The 8,606-nt window shown below is 44.5% G+C and overlaps 1 long non-coding RNA gene across 3 annotated transcripts in view; it reads right to left on the minus strand.

Moving 5' to 3' along the window:
• Positions 1–2,175: 2,175 nt before the first annotated feature.
• Positions 2,176–8,606, minus strand: part of LOC109301446 — a 9,721-nt gene continuing 3,290 nt past the window's right edge. The window contains exons 1-2 of one of the 3 annotated variants that reach the window (XR_002098535.1): positions 4,807–8,317; positions 2,176–2,669 (exon numbers count right to left, since the gene is read on the minus strand). This is a non-coding gene — a long non-coding RNA (uncharacterized LOC109301446). The other 2 variants (XR_002098534.1, XR_002098536.1) reach the window with 2 other exon arrangements.

An 8,606-nucleotide genomic window follows, 5' to 3' on the forward strand; every position in this document is an offset into this window, starting at 1 on the left:
CATACTGGGACCTACACAGGTTCTGTGTGAATCATGGGTCAATGCTGGGACCCAACACAGGTCCCAGCATTGAGGTACATGGTGCTGGAAAGTCTACGAGTTCCCCACCACCGTGCACCTCCTTGCCGGGACTCACACCAACCCCTACTTCATGCAGAGGCAGGCATCAATGTGGGCCATGGCACAGAGGCATGGGGCACTGAGGTTGCCCCAGGGCCCATACTGCCCTGCACCTCTGTATTACCCTGTACTGGGACCCATGCTAATACTTGTTTCTGTGTGAGGCACACAAGGAGGCATGGGACAGTGGGGGATGCAGGGAATCCCTAGCCAAGAGGAACAGGTGGCCCACTGTCCACCATCAGGCAGAGGCCTAATGTGGGACAATGGGAGATGTGTTTTGCCCTGTAAAGTAGATCAGCTGTAGAGGGAAGTGTCCTGCCACAGCTTGATCCGCTTTGTTTGGTGAGGTCTGCTTTTACTCTAAGAGAATAAGGAGCTATTTCTTTGTTTTTATCTGTTCTTCATTTACTGTTGTCCATCTAGACCCCAACCAGAAATTCCTCTGAAACAGACTGGAGAATATTTGGTAGAATGAAAACCAGGAATTATGATTATATTATTCAGTTAACTCTAGCAAGGCTGAGATCCTGCAATGAGCAGAGGACTTTAACCCCAGTCTAACAAAGCACTAATGCATGTACTTAAAGCATAGGAGTGAGCTGATTGACCTCAACACTGAAAGAGAAGTATATGCTCAAGTACTTTTGTGAATGGAGGCTTGTCAGCTGAAAAGGATAAAGTATTACTACAATATTATTTTGCTGGAATAAGAGGATGTCAGCCTGTTACATTTATTGAAAAAGTAACATACTATCTAACCAACTTTAAAGTATATTGATAATACATGGGAATTGGATAGGATCTTATAACTTATTAGTGGGAATATTTAGTTTTAATATCAAAAGGAGCAGGAGAACTTTATTCAGTTTAAAGGGAAATTAGTTTACCATCTTTATTTGCACTGAGTAGCACCTTAATCTGCAAATTTGAATTGAATGATACTGTGTGGGCAGTAATGTGCTGAACACAGTGACCAAAGGAGTCAAAATCTGATCCAGTTTGGATCATAAATTCTATGCCTCTCATTGCATGCTTGTGCATCATCTGATGGGGCTCTGTTCCTTAGGCTCTAAAACATAATAATAATAATACTTATTGTCATTAGTATTAGGGCTGTCAATTAATTGCCATTAATGTGTGCGATTAACACAAGAACCAATTAACACGTTAATTTTTTTAATGCACTAATCACACACGTAGTTTTGGAGCCTGCACCTGAGCTGCCCTGCCCCGCTGCTATCCCTGCTGCCTCCAGGCCATGCAGCAGGGCAGCAGTGGCAGTGCAAGGGTGCTGTAGGGCATCCTGGGCGAGGGCTCTGGGTGGCTGTAGCAGGAAGAGTGGGGAGGGAGGATGCACCTGTGTATCCACCCAGGGCCCCGAATAGCCAGGCTGGCAGTGCTGGGGATTTGGGAAAGACAGCAATGAGCTGCAGAGGGGCTACCTGACATCCTCAGGTCCCACAGCTATATGGGCCTCAGGCTTGGGCTTGGGGTGGGGTGGGCACGACTTGGGCTCCATCAACACTGGGTTGGGGCCGGGCCCATCCAGGGCCCCAAGCAGTTGGGCTGACAGCACTGGGGGTTTGGGGAAGGTGGCGCTGGGCTCCGGTGGGGCTGCCTGGCATCCTTGGGTCTGGGGCAGGCCAGGACTGCCTGAGACCTGCTGAGCAAGTGGGGAAGTTTGGGCTAGGGCTTGGGGTGCCTGCAGCTGCCACTGCTGGGGCAAGGGCAGGGTGAGTCCATGGCCGCTGAGATTGTGCTCAGGGGGCATGCCCTGGGCCCAGGGCAGCTCCGTGGAGACCCCGCTCAGATTGGGCATCATGGGGCCACCTGCCAGGGCATGCAGGGGGTCTCCCCTCCCCTGGCTCCAAACCCCCCCCCATACATCCACAGCCCCCCACACCTTCACAATTTCCCCCTCCACACACACACACACACACACACACACACTCACCCTGCAACCATACAAAGTACCTGCATAATTTTGCATAGTTTTGAGTTTTTCTGCGCATAGTTTTGAGTTTTTAGCTGTGTGTTTAAAATCCCGATTAATTGCGACTAATTTTTTTAATCATGCAACTAATCGCGATCAATTTTTTTAATCGTTTGACAGCCCTATTATTATTATTATTATTATATAATCATCATTGTCATTATTATGTACTGTGAAGGTTGCCAGTAGAGAGCTTCGCAGTTTGTTTCTCTAAGTGTTCTGTTTAGAAGACAACCCTCGCTGATGGAGAAAATAAGTTGATGAGAACAGAAGAAGCTATATGCTCTGGGCCAAATTCTGTCTCGAGTTTACCCCATGTCACCCCAGCAAGCGCCTTTGCCTTTGGAATGCACTTTCTATATCAGCAGGTTCCATTTTTAGATACTCATCTTCAGCGTCTGAGCCTTCTTCGTGTGCAAAGCATAGCTGGAAATCTCATAAGGACATAGTCTCTTGTGAAATATTTGGTACTTTCCTCTACTGTCTGGACAGAAATACAATGAGAATAACCTCTGCCTGCATCAGCCTTTTTGTTTCTGATCACAACTGAAGCCTGTGGAAGACAAAAAAAAAGAGGAACACAGATAAACAGTTAAATAATGTTTTTTGAACCTTAAAAAAACTTCAGTTGAGTTTGGGATAAAAATCCACAACAGTCTTAATTTAGCCAAACTGCTTTACATAGATTTCAGTCCAAAAAAGGACCATTGTAATCATCCAGTCTGACTTGCAAACCACAGTCCACAGAACCTCACCCAGTAATTTCCATACTCTGGATCCATAACTTTAGTTTGAGCTACACCATATTGTATATCATCATTCAGTTTTTGCCATGTCTTCTTGTATTATTAAGCAGTCAAGCTACAAATCACCATTGACAGCTTCTGGCTTTGCCATTTATTTGCCACTATGTTTGTTAAAGGAAAACATAAACACTTCTTATAAAAATATATAGCACCTAGAAACCCCATTTTCACAAAGTTAGTTTAATTCTGATTTTGATATGCTGCTGGCACTGCTTATGTTCTCCAAAAAAAAGAGGCATATTAAAGGCAACAGTCCAGTACTAGATTCCGTATTCTTTGGCATTTTTAAGGTAGATAGCCAAAAACCTCTTACATTATATAAAACAATGTGCATGGCTACATTTCAAGAAACACTTCGAAAATTATGGGGAAGCTGTTTAATCTTCTCATTTTAAGCTAATCATTGTATATCAATAACTAAAAAAGTGTTATGTGGTATGTACACTGGCAGCTTTACTCTTTGCTCCCTTTGTTCTCTTTCCTGTTCCTTTACATTTTTAATAACCCTGCCTATGTACAGAGGCAGCAGCATTTCAGCAAGGAGGCACACACCCTGTACTCTTTCCTGGAAACTTCATTTTTTATTGTTTTTTATTGCTTGTCAATCAGAAATGAGACCACTGGGAGAGGTGGCCATCTTTCACATGCACAGCTTTCCTATTACACCTTGCTTTCAAGTAAAAACTTGGAAATCCCGTTAAAAAAACCCTCAAGTATAAAATATGAAAAAGGGGGAAGGAAAATGGTGGCTCCAGCATCTCTTCCCACCTTGTTGTTTGGGATTTAAATGTAATTGTAGTACGTGTCTTTTTTGGCCCGTGGAGGCATTTTTTTGACCGTTTGCACAGAAGCCAACACTCATTGAGTTGAAACATAAAGACCAGATGTCACCTCTCAGCAGCTCTATAGTTTCACAGCTGAGGTTTAGGTCTGCATTGTTTGCCAATAGCTAGCACCAACTGAAAGTTTTTCCCCACCAGTCAAAAGTAAACGGGCTTTTATAGGATCACAGCATCAAGATCGGGGTGGAGAGGGGACGGCACTGTTTATAGTAACTGTGGTAGTTTGGTTTACCCTGTATGAACAGTTATTTTGAGTCTATAATACAGAATCAGCTGAAATATGACCTTTACTAAGAAAAAGACAAAAGGCTGCACAGCAGCAACTTAGTTAAGTAAAACATATGTGGAAACTACATCCTGAGACGCCTACCAGCCTACATTTTGGCTTCCCCGCAAGGTCGTTAAAATGGTCATGAGGGATTTTGACCACTTAAGTTCTTCCAGGAACTGTACAAATTGTTCTAAATTTTCAGTTCATAGAATGCTTGTTCCTTGGCTCACTGAAATGGTTCCCAAGTTCATTTCTACTTTAAACCTGTTCTTTCCTAGAAATCCCAAATGACTGTATGGTTACAAAAACTAACCAGCTCGGTGATAATTAAGTTGTCATGATATACAGCAAATTCAGCTTTCTGCAGCTGTATCTGGGTGAAAAAGACTGATATAAGCAAAGATTACAACAACAAAAAAGTAATAGAAATAGATTCTAAAACTTTCCTGGTGGGGGAAGGCACCAGCTGACTTCTCCAGGAGGATTAAGGATTTGTGCAGGACCTCACTACAGAAACAGCAATGGGTTTGACCTCAGAGGGCAGGAGGAAATCAGAAAGACAAAGATGCTAAGGAAGAGGTCAGTCTACTTGATCTCAGTGAAAGAGGTCGAACTCTAAAACGAGTTCACAATAATTGCTTCCTCCATAGATGGGAAGGTACGGAAAAACTGGAAAGCCAGCAACAGGGGACATACATCCCTCGAGTCTGGAGTCATGCTTTCTGCACAGCAGAGGTGCAACACTGAAAACGGCAATGAGGATTCCCTCACCTGTCTTGGCGCAAGCATGGAGAAAGGGGCTGCCCCTCCAGGACAGTCAGCCACTCAGTCTTTAGGTCGTTCAATCCCAGCATGATGTTGAGGAATAAGCAGTTGCTGCATACAATGGGCTAACTCCTTTGCAGCACAGCTGGGCAAGGAGGGGGATAGAGAGGAATATGGACTGAAGGCCAATGTGTCAGTCAATGCCACTTAGTCAAAACAGTCACTAGTAATACCAGACCAGTGGCAACAACACTTCCTTGAATGAGGAGGAAGCAGGGAGCAAATTGTGCCTCCGAGAATCGTTGCTGAGTAACACCACCTTTGGGAACGACTTCTGGAGTGCCGCATCTTCTGGAGGTCCCCCCGGGCACTGTGCCTGGAGGCACAATCTAGTCTTACGGATATACTGGGACTGTGCTTTTAGTGGACAATTGGAAAACCAGCACATTAAAAAGCACCCAGTCAAGGCCGAGGGAAATATTTTTCCTAACGAATGATTACATACTGTAAATTACTTCATCAGTCTCTTGGTTATTAAAAATTGATTTCCTCCTGCGTTTTTTTTGCCACAGACTTTATCCTGAATTGTTTATACTCCATAAATATTTACGATCTTCAGGGGAAAAAAAAGAAGTATGTTAAAATCTTTAAGCTTGGCATTCCTCAGAAGCCAAGGATCTATGAGCAGTTTGTACCTTTTGAGTAATTGCACTGACAACTGCATTTTTAGGGTCTTCTGGGGCTTTTTATGACTCAAGAAAAGTGTCCTAATCCTGGGTGAAAGCCACAAAGGACGTGGTAGAAACCTACTCATGAATTCCTTGCACACCCACTAACTCCTCTGGGAGACTTGGGTAGGCAAGGAACTCAAGATCAGTCCTCAGAGAAACAGCCTGAGTCAAATCCTGTTCAGCCATTTCCAGTGCATCCATCAGTGAATTAACACTGGCATCAATGGGATGGTACAGGGCATAAGTCAGGACAGAATTTGCCCCTTTGCAGGTCAATAGCCCTGGTTCAGCTCTTAGGCTGGAAACAGCATTCAGCAAAAAAAAGAAAAAAAGAAAGAAAGAAAAGAAGAGGATGAAAAGCAAACCTGAGTGCCAGCCAAGCTGGAAACACTTATAAAAGCTGCAGGAGAAAGATCAGAATAAAAACGAGGTGGAGGGAAGCTTTCAAGGGACAATTTGCCCACAGAGCATTTGTGTACATCAGGCGTGGAGCCGTTCTTGAGCTGGACTTTGGCCAGATTTATCATCCTACTCTTTCAGGATTACAAGCACCTCATTGTACTTGGCTAACGGCAGTCACTGCTCAGTAACCCTTTGAGCTGTTGCTGAATGACTTAGGGAAGCGGATGTTCTGCCCACTGCAGCTCGTCACATTTTTGCCCCTCCAATGTGTAAAAGTGAAAGGCATCCTCAGTGTGAAGGCACTCTGTGATCTACCCTCTCTCCACTAGATGCTACACTGAGACCACCAAACATTTATTGAGCCAAATAACATGTTTGAAAAGTTAGCGCAGAATAAAGTAAATACAGGTTATCATACTGGTTTGTTTATGGTAGGACAGCACCACCGTCTGAATCAGAGTGACTCCTGATTTATAGCAGAGAAAAACCAGACCTGAGACTACAAGCTGTTGCTATTGTTCACATGGAGTCGTACCGTACAATGTCTCAGACGTGTGAAATGGTTTATCGAGACCATTTCACAATATCTGAAACCCACAGAGCAGACTATTGCTCAGTATCATGCGTTCCTCATTCATTTTTCCAATACACTTCATCTTACTGAACACACCAGGCATATCTAACTGGAAAAGCTGGACGTTCAAGAATCCCTTCAATGAAGCTTGTAGTTCATGGTTAACACTAAAATAATATTACAGCCAGGCATTATTTTCTCTGATGTTGTGCAATCTGTTGACAATGGCAATTGGGGAAATGCTACCCAGCACATCTCAGAAAGTCTGCCAGAGTCTTCCAGCCTGTAAGTGTTGTACATTGTGCAATACACTGGAGCAAAGTGAATAGGATAGGATTACTTTTCAGCCAACGCAGGCCAGACCAAGCATCTCTGCACAGGCTTTCTGGTATGACGAGCTGATCTGATAAATAAGTAAGACTTGCAGAGAGGCCCCAACTTAGGCAAAGCAAACCAATGTATAGTGGGCTTTTTTTGCCTGAGTTCTTCAGGCTGGCCTATGACAGCAGGTTGCTGACCCCAGCCAGAGTCATAGAGGTGCACTGTTCTGCGCAGTCTATCACATGTAATGTGGTGTGGGAGGGCGATCAACACAGAGCATGTTAAAGCACAACTGATACCACTTTCAGTGTCTCATGGACAAGTGACAAATGTACCGTAATTTGGTGATATTTAAATACATCTTGGTTGAAGTGTGAGGTCAGCCTCCTCTCTAGAAAAAAAAGACATCCGTTCCTTTCTAACACTGCTATTGCCTTGGTCTTATTCTCAGGTTTTTTTAACATGCCCATGTGCATGCAACCTGGGACAAGGACTGGACTAGTAAGCAATGCCCTGCTAAAGATAAATGGAGCATTAGCTGAGCAAAGAGTACTCCATTTACTGGTTAGGGACCAGATCCTCAGCTGGTGCAAATTTAGCATAGCTCCATTGACGTCAGCAGAACTGTGATTTATACCAGCTGCAGACTTAGGCCAGATGTTCAGCAAATTGCCATTGGACCCTGGCTTCCTACTGACTATACCCAACAGGGGGTCATCATCAACTTAATGTGACAAAGATTTGGAGTCAGGGAGCAGATAAAAAAACCCTCCCTTTCCTTTGAATAGCTACCATAAAGTTCAGGCCAGTGACAAGTTATAGCTTTACCCTGAGCTCTGGCCTTTCTCTGCTCTGGTTCAGGCCACAGTGTTCATTTTGGCAGCATCCCACTTGCTTAATACAGCCCTGTGGCAGGTGCGGGAGACTTCTGCAGGGTCAGGAGAAAAGGCAGCAGATTCAGAACTCCTGGCAGTTTGATTTAGAAAGAAACCTACATCCTTTATGGCTGAGTGCATTCAAGAGGTAGCATTAAAAATAACCTAGTCTATTGATTATTTACCTGGGTCACTACCTCTACGCATAAAGCCAAAGCGGGGCACTGAAGTGGGTTGTTATTCCCTGTTCATCCGAACAAAAGGGCATGACTTGAGTAAAATGGAGTTAGCTTCATAATGATCTGTGGAAATCAGGAAGCTGCCATTTGCAGGAGGATTGGATGCCTCAGGGGAATGGTAAATGGCATGCAGAGCCTTTAATCTCTAGCTGACTGGTTCAGCTTCAGTCCAGGTCAGTGCTGACTAGAAGCTCTTACACCGAGGTCAGCTCAGTGGCCTGTATGAATGAGCTTAGTGATTTAGTCCTACGGCCAGCGGACACGGCATCCACATCACACAACCCCACCAGAACCAGCGCTAACCAGCAATGCTTTTGGCAGTCCCTGCAGAGCTGCCACAGTCTCGCTAGACCGGACGCACTGAAACTCCTCCGGAGAAACCAATTCCATGCTTAATATTGGCATGGTCAATACACCAGGTCTTTTAAAACTGTAGTTACAAATGGTGATGATGTAACTCAGTCAGTCTTACCTCGATCCTGGGCAAGCTGTTTGAGAAAATTATTCTGGCACACATCCAGGAGGGGCCAGCAGGGAACGGCATGCTCAGGGGCAACCAGCACGGGTTCATCAGCGGCAGGTCCTGTCAGACCAACCTGGTGGCCTTTTATGACCAGGTCACTAAATCATTGGATGCAGGGGTGGCAGTGGATATAGTTTTCCT

This window comes from Gavialis gangeticus, unplaced genomic scaffold (genome assembly GCF_001723915.1).
Source record: "Gavialis gangeticus isolate Ggan-Ray unplaced genomic scaffold, GavGan_comp1, whole genome shotgun sequence".
In the NCBI taxonomy this organism is placed as follows: Eukaryota; Metazoa; Chordata; order Crocodylia; family Gavialidae; genus Gavialis; species Gavialis gangeticus.